Consider the following 14,050-nt stretch of genomic DNA (forward strand, 5'->3'; position numbering starts at 1 on the left):
TCTAATACTATTTAAAAATCATCCAATTTATTTACTTACCAACAGTACATGTGATCAGTCTTTTATATTGTTTGCCAATCTGTTGATACATGTATTATTTAATGCCATGAAATCCCATTTTCCTGGAAACTAGACTTTAATGACACTAGTTTCTCTCCCCCTTGCTTTTTCCTTAAATGTTTGAGAAAATATTTTCAGACTTTTCTCTGTAAATGTTTCTAAAAGTTTCCTTAGCTCTCTAGTGACTCTTCTCAGTAATCTTATCTATATTCCTGGCTTTAACTATTGTCTATAAACTGACAATGATCATATACTTTTATTGACTTTCAGCTTAGAGAATAAAAAATCAAGTGCCTGCAACTTGACCTTCTTTCTAGATCTCATCTTCTCCTATCTGGAATGCTAAGTAGCTGTTGCTCTGTCTGGGATCTTTCCTTTTCACATTTTTGTTGTTGTTATTGTTTGTTTGTTTGCTACAAGGTAATAAACTGTCTTTGCCTTTTATCATAATTGTCTGTATGTGTTTGTAAAATTGGCCTCCTCCCACTCCCCTGGTTGAAAATCTTGTTTCTTCTTGCCAATCAGGTGAAGTTTAAATTTCTTTTTGTGATTTTCAAATCCATGAAAAATCTGTCTCTCCTTATCTCTGGGCATTTCTTCTCCTTGATCCTCAGTCCTCCTGCCTTTGGCAATAGTTTAGAGGTATAAGTGGGTGAATGTATTTATATTTTACTAGTTATAACTTAATTATGGCAAGTATTGTTTTTCAGTTGTAAAAAGTGATATAAAAGTGTAACGTATATATTTTAGTTTAAAAGGTAAAGTCAGTTACAAAAAAGATGAGTAATTATGCAGAAGGTATGCACCCAAAATAGTGTAGGACATATGCAAAAGATTTCAGACACATAGATCTCAGTATAGCTTCATTGGAATGAAAAGGTCCTTTTTAATATTAGCCTTGTTACTAAGATTAAAGAGTCTTATGTCAGCAGAATAGTGAGGTTTGGGAGTCAGACAAATGTGGGTTTTAATCTAGGACCCTTCATTCCCTCCTCTCCTCCTCCAGTGACTGCACACCATACCCATTTTAGGTGCTGAGAATATAAAGGTGACTTAAACAATCCTTCTGCCAGCTGGAGCCCATGTTCTAGTGAGGGAAGACAGTAAAACAAGTGTATAATTAAATACATATGTCAGTTGGTGATAAGGACGTACGTTTAGTGAGGTGGATAGAGTGCCAGGGAGCTGTGGTTCTGCAGTCACTGCACTGTGTAGAACACTGGTGGTTAGGGGAGGGGGCAGAGGCAGAAACTGCTGCAGTAATCCATGCACAAAATGATGGTGACTTGAGGATGGTCACAGTGGAAGAGATAAACTGTAATTAATTTCTATTATGTTTTGTGAGTCTAAGCAAACAAAATTTCTTGATGGAAGCAGATGTGCAATGCGAGAGAAAAGTGAAGAATCATTGACAATTCTGTGGATTGAGTTTGAGCAACTAAGTCTGAGTAGCTGTCAATGAGATGAAGTATTTTGCTACAATAGAGTCTAGGGACATTAATAATTTGGACATGTTAGTTTTAAGATATAATAAATGTGGGTATGTTAAATAGGCAATTGAAGGTTAGGGAAGATGTGTGGGCAGGAATTAAAAGTTCAGGACAGGTCAGCATGGTGATAGTATGTAAAGCCATGAGCTAGATGAGCTCATCCAAGAGTCTGTGAGAAGACGAGAAGCTGGAGACTGACTCTGGAGCACTCCAGCATTATAGGGCCAGGAGATGAAGAAGAACCCCCAGAACATACCAATAACCAGTGAGTTAAAAGTAGACTGAGAGAGAAAAATGTCCTGGAACTCAAGCATTTTTTTTCCTCATTTGCATTTTAAGGAAATGAAAGTATAGTGAGGTGAGCTACATATGATTGTATTGGTTAAACTAAAACTTGATTTCAGGTCTTATGCCTGGAAACTGAATTCCATGCTTTTCATGGTACTGCATTGTTACAGATATGTTTACTTGCTAGTAATCTGCTAATCTCTAGAGGTCTTTTTTTAAACTCCCTTTATGATGAAAGGATTTCTCTTATTATTGTATAATCTTCATGATTCAGACATTCATCTCTTCATTCCTTTATTCATTCAACACATTATTGTAATCATTCCATATTTACTGGGCCCTAGAAATACCATAGTCAGCAAAACATACACTTGGCCTTCATGGAGTTTTCACTTTAGTGAGAGGGAAGGACATTAACTGAACATTTACATAACAAATTTTTATAATTATAGGAAAAGTGCTTCTACCTATGAGCACTTTGCTTTGAGTCTGGGGGTTGGCCTGGTGGTGATTATGAAAGACTTCTCAGAGGAAGGTATAATTAAACTAAGATTTGAAGAGTGAACAGCAGTTTCCCAAGTGAAAGGGTGAAGAGAAGAAGGTGCTACACTGAGGGAAGAATTCCTTCCCTTTGCCAAGACTTCCCTTCCTCTGTTAGAATTCATAATGTTAGCTTTTCATTTTTATTTTGATTTTAAAATGCATTACACACACACACACAAACACACACACACACACACACACACACACACACTAGTTGTAGAAGGACACATACCTTTTGTTTATTTATTTTTGTGTGGTCCTGAGGCTCGAACCCAGTGCCTCACTCATGCTAGGCAAGCACTCTACCACTGAGCTATAGTCCCAGCCCGAAAAATGTATTTTTAAGTATAGATTAATAGTTGCTGAACTTTTCATAGTATTGAACTTTTCTTTCACTTCACTCTCTGGGAAAAATCAATTATTTGGACTGTTTAGGAGTTCACCTCAAAAGTCATTTGCTGTGAAAGGCCAAGGAGGACACCAGTTTTGCTGTTGTTAATTCATTAATGCTTTTATACTGATGTTTTGTTTTGTTTTGCTAATGCAACATATTGAGTTTTTCCAAAGGGATGGTGATATATCTGCCAAAATAAACAAATATTTTATTCTCTATTGATTTGGTGTATTACATGCACAGATCCCTAAGACTCCTTGGTTAAAAAACTATAGTTTATCAAGTTTTTTTTTTTTTTTAAGTTCTAACTAGTATAGGGACCAGGCAACTTTTCTTTTTCTTTTTTTACACTGTCTTCTATTGACCCATAGCTAGCATATTTTGTAGTATTTGGTCCCACACATTGCTATAGTAGAAAATCCATTTGAACACTAGGAGGGAAATCTCAGGAGATGAATATTAAAATTACTAAAATTTCACTACACATAGGTGTCACATTTTAAAATACAAAGTATCATCCATTGTTATGGTGAGTTATAAGATACATTATGGCTAATGGAGGAAAATAAGAGGATTGGCTAGGCATTTAACAAATTAGGAGAGAAGGTTTCAAAAGGAAATTGATAGAAAAAAGCAAAAGATGAATTAATTTTTTGACTTTACCAAGAGATTGCTGAGCACATTTATCAAGCAAGGTGGTGGGACTTGCTTGGAATGACTTCAAAGCACAGTGTGATGCTGAGCACATTACATCGGAGACTGATGTAGAGCAACAATATCAGAGATTCCTTTTGTTTGACAAAATGGACTTTCTCAAGCATATAAGCAGTTAGTTGTTCATGACATTCATTTTTTCTAGCCAAATGGGTTTATGTAAGACAGTATAGTTGAAAGAGAATGTAATTTAGAGGTAACCAATCTTCATCTTTATTTCTATACTGCCATGTTGTATGACCAAGAGTTACTCTCTAAATCTGAGTCTATAAAATAGAATACCATGATGAAGTAATAAAATCTCATATTCATAATGATGACCCTGTGACAGTGAAAGTCCTGAAAAGTCTAAATTATTCACTATTTATATAGTGTTATCTTTGTCTCAAATTGTAATCTTTTTATTCCTTTACTCCCCATTGCTGAATAATAGTGGGGTAGAGTATATGCCATGCTTTTCTGTATGCTGAAATATTGCCTTGAAGCCAATATAAATACACATTTATGGTTCTGAAGAAGATATTTATTCTGTCAGTGTTTGACAGTGAGCAAAAGATTAGATTTTCTTGCATTTTCTTGCCTAATACTTCTCTGTCCCTCTTTGAATTTAGGAGCATGTATCCTGTTTGGAAATCCTTTCTCGAGGGAACAATGCAGGTAGCCCAGTCTCGGATCAATATATGTGAAAATTACAAAAACTTCATTTCTGAGCCTGCCAGGACTGTGAGAAGCTTAAAAGAACAGCAACTAAAAAGGGTATGTTCCCACTTTTTTGTGTCTTTTATATATTTTAATACCTCACTGCTACATTTGCAGTCTGTAAAATTATGCTAAATTGCTTTTAAAAATTTGAATGTTTTAAAAATATGGTCACAGATGTTTCTGGGTGTCATTTTACTAGAATTTCTCAACCATGTTTTATTAACTGATAAAGCTGAGTGTAATTTGAATTCATGGAAATTGGGAAAGTTCAGTAAATACTCCTTAGAAATATAACTCAAGTAAATACACCTGTATAGTTTCACAGTATGGTACAGTTGGATGTATATTAAAATAATTGTTATTAAGTCCACTATATCTTGAGAACAGTTTGTATTAATTAGCCTCAGTTTCAACTTGTGCCATTTTGCATAATTAATCTTATTTTTAAAAGTCTAGTGTACTCTAAAGTTGAATTGTGTAGGATATACATAAGTAAAGTTTTTTTTCAAAAGGACCTATTTATTTGATTATCCAGAAATTTAAAATTCATAGGAAAAATATCATTATCTTATGTGATTGTTATAGTATGCTGTTGAAAGTATATGTTTGAATTGTGTCCTTTTTGGAAAGAGACTAATAAAAATGGAGATTATCATGATACTTAATAAGAAATTAAAGTTTTTTTTAAGAAGGTCTTAAATCAATAACTTTTTTTAAGTTATAGGTGGACAAAACATCTTTATTTTTATTTTTATGTGGTGCTGAGGATCGAACCCAATGCCTCATACATGGTAGGCAAGTGCTGCACCTCTGAGCCACAACCCCAGTCCCAGTTATTGAAGTTTTTTAATAGAGATATTAATACTTCAGAATAGTAAAGCAATTATTTAAGGAAATAATATTTCAGAATCCATCCATTGTTCCAATTCTGATTGTCATTTGTAAAAATACTAATTTTCTTCTTTGCCAAAGATGATTTCAGTTGCATGAAATAAGTGTGTTAAATGCATATATGTGTATATATAAAATTTTAACCTCTTAAAAAAGAGCACTTTTTTCATAGTTCTGTTTTTTTAATTGATTTAAAAAAATAAATAAATGACAGCGGAATGCATTACAATTCTTACTACACATATATACCACAATTTTTCATATCTCTGTTTGAATATAAAGTATTTGACACCCAATTCGTGTCTTCATACGTGTACTTTGGACAATGATGTCTATCACATTCCACCATCTTTCTAATCCCCTGCCCACTCCTTTTCCCTCCCACCCCTCTTCCCCATCTAGAATTCATCTATTCCTCCCATGTAGAGTACTTTTAACACATTTGTATAAAAATGTTTATGCTTATCTTTGCCCAAAATTATCTTGTTCATTGTAGACTATGTGATTAAACTATGTGACCACTCATCAATGATCTTAAGTTGGAAGAAAATGTACATTCATGTATGTGTATGTATCTGATTATGCAGAAAAAGGAATAGAAGGGAAGAACAGAGAAATAATACAATTTAACTTGCTAATCAGGCAGAAATATTGTGGTTCAAGTTGCCATTGTATTTATCAAATCTAACTGAATTACTGAAAAGTTCTACTTTTTTCAAAATCTGAATCTTTTTTTTCCCCCTTAGGGGTGTATATTTTATTGGAAACCTTAAATATTCTTCAAACAGAACCATAATCTTCAATCAGGCTCTTGTGTGGCCTACACAGAAAACTGTGGTTTTTAGGATTAAAGGCAAGGAGAGGGGAAAATACACTGGATGAGTGATTAAATTTGGCAAGAGGATCTCTCAGGATGAATGCTCTTCAGCCAGTTTATCAGCTTTTGCCACAACTTCTTCAATGGGTCCCAATTTTTATGTGGTGCTGAGCATCCAACCCAGGGCCTCGCACGTGCTAGGAGAGCGCTCTGCCGCTGAGCCACAAACCCAGCCCCCAAAATCTGAATATCTTGAAAAAAATTTAGCTACTTCTTTGCTTTTCCACTGGTGGATAGATTCAGACCTGAATTATACAACATTCCTGGGGGGGGGGAAATATTTGAGATTTGATAGGAATTAACTTGTATCATGATATAGATGATAATAATGGCATTTGTGTTTACAAAGCAGTTGTTGAATGTTATACAATGGGCATAACTATCATGAACCTGGGATTGCACATAACAAAACCTATTTCAAACTGGTTTAAGCCAAAATGAGATTGTATTATTTTATATATCTGAATACTGCAAGACTTATTCAGACATTGGCAAATCCAAGACGGGCTCAGATGATGGTAGTAGAACTCACTCTTTCTTTCCATTAGCTCTGCATTCTCCAATGGTTTCATCTTTTAGTAACTCCTTCCACTTGTTGGTCCCCAGAATGCCACATTTAGAAATCTTCTGGATAGCAATCCCAGATTTTCAATTTTTCCAAAAGTTGTAGTAAAACTAGTAGAATGATTCTTCATATTGGCTACATCATTTTGCATTCCTACTAACAATGTATGACGAAGCTTCCAGTTTCTCCACAACCCTGCCGATACTTGTCTTGTTTTTTTTTTAGTTGTAGTTGGTCACAATACCTTTATTTTATTTACATTTTATTTTTTTAATGTGGTGCTGAGGATTGAACCCAGGACCTCACATGTGCTAGGGAAGCACTCTACTGCTGAGCCACAAATCCAGCCCCCCACTTTTTTTTAAATCACCATCACAGTTGTGAGGTACTATTTCATTGATTATAATTTTGATAATGGTTAATGATGTTGAGTGTTCTTATATTTTTATCATAAATTTTTCCTCCACTGTTAGCTTCCTAATTTTATAATACTATAATTCTTTTAGTAATTACCTTAGAGATTTCAATATGCTAATTTATTAGATTACCTTGATTTAGTAATTTTACTGTTCCCCAAACTTAGTCCCAAATTAACTTTCATAATCTACCTTGAATTAATATTTTACTACCTCATGAACAATACAAAAATCCTCTAGCCCAGTGCAGTGGCACACACCTACAATCTCAGAGGCTTGGGAGGCTGAGGCAGGAGGATTGCAAGTTCAAAACCAGTCTCAGCAACTTAGCGAGGTGCTAAACAACTCAGTGAGACACTGTCTTTAAAAAAAATACAAAAAGGGCTGGGGATGTGGCTTAGAGTTCAATCCTCGGTACCAAAAAAAAAAAAAAAAATCTTTCAGTGTGTTGTTCTTTTTATCTTCCTATTATGACTTTTGTTTTGTTAGACCTTTTGACTCTGTCCATATTTCTTTTATACTTTTTCTACTTTGTATTTCTACCCTTTTTTCTATATATACTTCTATTGGTCTATTTGGCTATTTATTAATTCTCGGTTCTTCTATTCCTAATATTTTAAAAATATTATCTTTTGGAATCTTAATGTATTTTTTCAGTTACAGAGTTTTAATGTGACTTTTTGGAGGTTAGATTCCATTTTTCAGTTGTAATTCTCCCTGTTTTCCATGTGCTCCTAATCTGTTTCATAATTCCACTAAATGAATCACTATGTGTTTTTTTTTTTTTTTTATTGTATGCTGATCTTCTTGGTTTTCATTATTTGGTCTATGGCTTTAGTGTGCCTCACCATGCTGAACATTGTGGATCAAACATGTGAAGGTTCTTGAAGATGTTATTTCCAAATATGGTGATATTTAGCAGGCAGATAGAATGCTAGACCTTTGTCCTGGTAAGGTCTGGTTTTGGGGGTCTTTTTAGGGGTGATCTATTTTACTTCTTTGGTCTTAACTGAAAGTACGGGATGCTTACACCAAGACCTTTCTACTCTGACAAAACTTGAACTCTAGCTTTTTTTCTCAGCATCATACAGCAACTCTGATCTTCTGATCTCTGACCAGTCATTAGCTACTTTTATCTGCTGGATTTCTTGGCGTTTCATTCTCCATATACCTATTAGAAATCAACAGATGACTCAAGGGAAAATCACATGTAGTGTTTTGAACTTGCTCCTCTCTGTAATATCCTTCTTTCTAGATCTTTGCCTTACAAATTCCTGATGTTTTCATCATCCCCTGAACTACAGACTATCTCCACAGAATAGAGTAAGAATACTATTTTCTGTTTATATCTTATTTTTGTGCCATGATTCAACAGATGTCCTAAAAGGAGGGAAAGTCAGGTTGAGTGGAGAGTTATGTAGGTGTGGTCCTCTTCTAGGTCTCAATTCTGTAAGACCGGGGTATGATTTGTCCAATTTTCACACTTTCCAGACTATAGGAAGATAGGCTAATTCAAATTCTGTCACCATGAGAACCAGTTTCAACTTAATATTCTCCCTCTATAACATTAAAGTTAATGTTCTTTTTATAATGTTCTTTATTTTGGCAGTTTTCTTTTGTATACTTGGGAATACACAGACACAATATAATTATGAAGGACTTAAGATTATAATGAAAATTACAATGAGAATAATACCATAATCTTTTCTGGATCATTTTTTAAAAATATTTATTTTTAGGTGTAGTTGGACACAATTGCTTTTATTTTATTTATTTTTATATGGTACTGAGGATCGAAACCAGGGCCTTGCATGTGCTAGGTGAGTGCTCTACCACTGACTTACAACCCCAGCCCCTTCTGGATCATTTTTTATATGTGAATATTTGCTTTTAAATCAGAACAAGATCCACAGTAACATAAGGCTTTTTGCCATTCTTCTGTTTACTTAGTAGTGCCTTTGTCCATATTTTTCTCATTTATACTAGAGTTTATCTACCCTCCTTGAAATAACTGTGATTTGGGGGTTTGGGTTTTAGCTCAGTGGTACAGCACATCATTAGCATCTACAAATCTCTGCTTGGCCCCCAGTGCCACAAAAATAAAAGAAAGAATTGTGGCTCATATTTGTCTAATAATTTAGAATTTGTAAACTGCCACCATATCCATTATAGTGTTATCAGATTTAAAGAGATTTAGATTTGAACCTAGAATTTCAAAAATAAATAAGTAAAAATAACAAAAAACTGTTGAAATTCAATATTTAAACAGTTCTACAGAAAAATACATATAATTCATTTACCTTAGTAGACTACTTAAGCTCTTAATCATTTTATCTTCTTAGAACTTAGAAAAAGGAGGGGCTGGGGATGTGGCTCAAGTGGTAGCGCACTCGCCTGGCATGCGTGCGGCCCGGGTTCGATTCTCAGCACCACGTACAAACAAAGATGTTGTGTCCACCGAGAACTAAAAAATAAATATTAAAAAATTCTCTCTCTCTCTCTCTCTCCTCTCTCACTCTCTCTTTAAAAAAAAAAAAGAAAAAGGAGACTATTGATTATGAAGAAATAACAGAATTGGTTTATTCTTTTTTTTCTTTATTGCCATGATATCTGCAACAGCAAGCCTTTTATGGTTGCTCTTCTTATGCCTTACCTTAATGTCAGTCATGATTGTTAGGCAAACTGTGACACTATTTGACACAGTACTTGAGATGGAAGTACCAGCTGTGCATGGAATTCTAATTTGCAATTTGAAAGTCATTAAAAGTGCTGATTTTTTTCCTGGGTTTCCATCCTGAAGGAATAATGCATGGTCCTTCAGACAAACTCATTTCTGTCAGCCTGAAAACTAAAAATTGTAATAATTGCACTTTTGTATTTTACAGTGTATGGACCAGTTGACAAAGATCCAAACTGAATTACAAGAGACAGTGAAAGATTTGGCTAAAGGCAAAAAGAAGTACTTTGAGACTGAGCAGATGGCTCATGCAGTGCGAGAGAAAGCTGACATTGAGGCAAAGTATGTATTTTAATATTTCTGAGAAAATTATTATGCAGTTAAATGTTATTTTTGCTAATTAATACTTTGTTTTTTGTTTATATAGCATATAGATTTGTTCTTAGGTTGTGTTGGTTTCATTTGTTCTACATATGTTATGTACTTTAGGTCCCATTTTCATTTTATATTGACTGGTTTTTATCTGTTAAAGTGGCAAAGTAGGAATCTCTGACCTTTAAATTGAATATTTAGACAAGATAAATGAACATTGTACTTACAGACGTGAAAACTTATGAAGAGTCTATTAAAAGTCATGATAATATCAGAAAGTAGGGTTTAAGAGCCTCATTTTATCATGCTAGACTCTAAAATTCAGTTATAGTTGAAATCCCTATGATATCTCAAGGTGTCATTGAAGGAACAATGGCACATCAAGTGAACAAGAGCACTGACCTCCTTTTAAAACCCTATCCCAAGCACTGTTTTTTATTGTACATGTAATTCTCATACTTCTACTTTTTAAAGTATGCTTTAACAATTTTGTCAATATTACTTTCAATATATGTGAATTATAGTCCTTTATTTTGAGACTTTTTTTTAAATTTTATTTTTATGTGGTGCTGAGGATTGAACCCAGTGCCTCATGCACACTAGGCAATTGGTCTACCTTAGAGCCACCACCCTAGCCTGAGCCTATTAAGGAAAGGAAGGAACTGGCAATTGGTAATAGGAGATACCAATCAAGCGATAGAGATTTTTGCAATGACACTTTGAGGAAGTGTGATAAATATTGGTGGGGGGGTGGGAAACCTGTGTTATAGAACTGAACTTAGGAGGCTTGTGATCAGGAGAGCTAAGACTTCTGTTCACAGTGCTGATTGTTGCAAAATCTAGGAGTCCAAACTCGTAGGCATAAAATCAGAAAGGTTTGGACAATTGTACAAATAGTCCAGCAAGGAGGGTGTTACCTCTAACATGTTGTTTTGTTGTCATTGTTGAGACAGGGTCTCTCTATGTTGCCCAGGCTGGGATCGAACTATTTATCCTCCTGACTCAGCTTCCTGAGTAGCTATTATTTATAGGTGTGTGCTAACACATCTAGCTTCCTAAAATGGCTTTTATCTGCAAGAAATTTAAGCAACTTTGTCAGCAACTTAGGAAAATTCAGGGGTTCCTGGGAAGTTTATTTAGTATGATGGGTTGATGAATGAATACTCACTGAATACTTGATATTACAGTGTAACATTTAATATTTTTCTAATTTAAGTTTATTGTTTTTATTTTATTTTTTGAGCATTCAAATATTTCCCATGCATTCATGGAGTCACTAAATCCATCTTTCCAATAAGATCTGGAGGTTAGCAGATCTCAGTTGGGATTATTGTACCATTCTGGCTTTTAGGAACTTGTCTTTTAAACTCTCTGGGATTCTAGAACAGAGAATTGACAGATTTGTAGAGCATCTACAAATGCCTAATTTAGCCATGGGTGGACTGTTCCTGAGCAGTGTGTATTTGACTAGGTCTATTTCACGGAACTGATCACGAGGAACTGCCTTCTCATGTGGCCAAATTCAAAGTGAGACATTTTACTTCAGTGTATAACTTCTCTGGAAAATTAATTCAACTACAGAGTAAAAAAATGGCTCTATGTCTTAATTCAGTTAATATTTATTTAGTCATTATATTGGGCACTATGGGTCACAGATAAGTTAGGTGCGCTTTTGTGCCTTCAAGGAATTTAGAGCATATGATTTAAAAAAGTAACTTCATCATTTGTCTATTCATAGTAAACTCAAAGAAATTATCTACCTAAAGACACTCACCTAGTCACTAATTGCTTAGAGTAGTAATCTGAAAACACTGTTTTGAAAGCATAGAAAATGGAGAGATTACTATTGCCTGTTGATAAAGGAACCTTTATAGAAGAAGTGATGCTTGGGCAGATTCTTGGAAGAAGAATGAGTATGTTTTTTTCTAAGCAGAGATAGGAAAATCAGGAAGGGGACTAAGCACTAAAGTAAATATAGTTTTGATGGATGCTATGATAGGCCCATTAGGAGAGACTACAGGAGGAAGAGGGTTAGTCTGAAGGAGATGGTAAGTTCCATTTTGGATATGTAAATTCTGAAGAGCCTGGGAGACACTGACATGGATATATTTGGGAGGTGATCAAATATCTGTTCTTATGTGAGAATTTGGCACTGAGAATTGAATTCTGAAGGTTATAGGATGTCCATCAGTTATAGGGATGCAGTCATACATACAGTGAGATATGAATTTGAATTTGGAGACCCAAGGAACATTAACATTTGAAGGATAGATGGTAAAGACCAGTACACAGTATAGTTTTTTATTTGTATAGTGTGTGATTTTTAAAAATCCTTATTTTTTTTAGATTGTCATCTTCAAGGACATTTTATGCTATTGTTAATGCCTACCTAAATACCATACAAGAAGTGTATGCAGATTAGCAAATGAAGCAGACGCCATAAATTTAAATCTACAATTTTATGTTGGACTATCCATGTGCAAGTCAGCCTATTTGGATAATGACTATTTAAAAAGGAGAAATGACAGTGCTTCAAGCACAGTCTTTCTTACCCTGAGAGGTACTTTCAAATCTTAATATAGGTAATCTTAGCTTTCCTACATCAAAATGAATAGAAATATGATTAATAAAAACAAAAAAATTCTCATAAAATAGGAATACAACTAGGCAGGAAATAACAGAAATATCTTACACCCAATTTTTTTTTAAAGCAGTGGGTAGGAGTTAGGAAACTGTATATTCATCCCTGAATGTTTTCTCTCTTGTTAGAAATGCAAGAGGCAACTTTTGCTGTCCTCTTCACAGTGTCTGTACACAGACTGGCTGCTTCACCTTCTAGTCCCAAATGGTCTGCAACTCTGCTTCATACTAAGAGGCATAGCTGCCAGTGCATGCATTGAACTCTCCCATGGCAATCACCATGACACTGCAGTTAAGACAAACATTTCAGCTTCAAAAAAATCATGGCTGTGGGACTGTTGCTTGTTCCTTAGCATCTGTCTGTTGATTTTGTCTATGTACTTATCTCTAGCCTTTAAGTAAAAGCAGCATACTACTGCTGACTGACAGGTTATAGTTCCCCCCCCCAAAACTTAGGCATCAAGGGAGATAGGTAAGAACACCAGAGTGGGAGAAGATTAAATAGAACAAAAGTTTACAGGACAGAGAGTCTTAAGGGCCTTCTTAGTAAGTTCAGATTACCTTTAGGAGGGAGGGGGCACACAGGCAGGCAAGAACCCAAACACAAATCATTTTTAATGAGGGGAGTAACAAAAGCAAGGACTTTCTAGAGCCTATAGATTGCATTCTGGTGTTGTACCACCTGACACACATAGCTCTGAGAACCTTGGTCTCCCCAGGTTGGTTGCCCTGGGGTTTCTCTGACCTTTTGTAAAAGAACTGAAGTGTGTGGAATTATATGATACTAGGAATAACATATAGTTTGATGACTCTTTTTTATTAGAATATACTAATATATTTTTATTTTTTTCTTGGTCAAATTGTATTTTTAAGGGTATTTTAAATATGTTAATCCCAGTATTTTTATTTTCCTATAATATTAAATATATATAATTTATAAATAAAGGCAAATAAGCATCACTTTTGACCTTTGTAAATTCACTTTAGAACAGTGTCTTGGAAAAGGGTTATTAATTTTTTTTTAGTAATTATAACATTTGGTAATCTTATTATGATATAATTTTATTAAACATTCTTTTCTATTTTTATATAGGTCTAAACTTAGTCTTTTTCAATCAAGAATCAGTTTACAAAAAGCAAGTGTAAAGGTGAGTTTTTGAAAGGTATATTTCACAATTGAGAAACCTTACCTTATATTTTAAAAGTTTGGGGTCTTTTGAGAATGGAAGTGGGTTTTTTTCTACTTTAGAGAAGCATTTCAAAGTCAATATCCCAGTGAGGAACTTTCCTTCCCAGTGATGGGATTTTTCACCCAGGTGTGGACACTGGACATAGCTTGCTTCCCAAGACTGCTTGAGGGGTAGGTTTGGATGTGTTACAACTCATGTAGTCTGTGTATTTAACTCTTAGTCCAAGAGACA

At 34.6% G+C, this 14,050-nt stretch overlaps 1 pseudogene; it reads left to right on the top strand.

Annotated features, from left to right (window-relative positions):
- Positions 1-4,104: 4,104 nt before the first annotated feature.
- Positions 4,105-14,050, top strand: part of LOC143387856 (F-BAR and double SH3 domains protein 2-like) — a 142,660-nt pseudogene continuing 132,714 nt past the window's right edge.

This window comes from Callospermophilus lateralis, unplaced genomic scaffold, assembly GCF_048772815.1.
Source record: "Callospermophilus lateralis isolate mCalLat2 unplaced genomic scaffold, mCalLat2.hap1 Scaffold_1583, whole genome shotgun sequence".
Classification (NCBI taxonomy): domain Eukaryota; kingdom Metazoa; phylum Chordata; class Mammalia; order Rodentia; family Sciuridae; genus Callospermophilus; species Callospermophilus lateralis.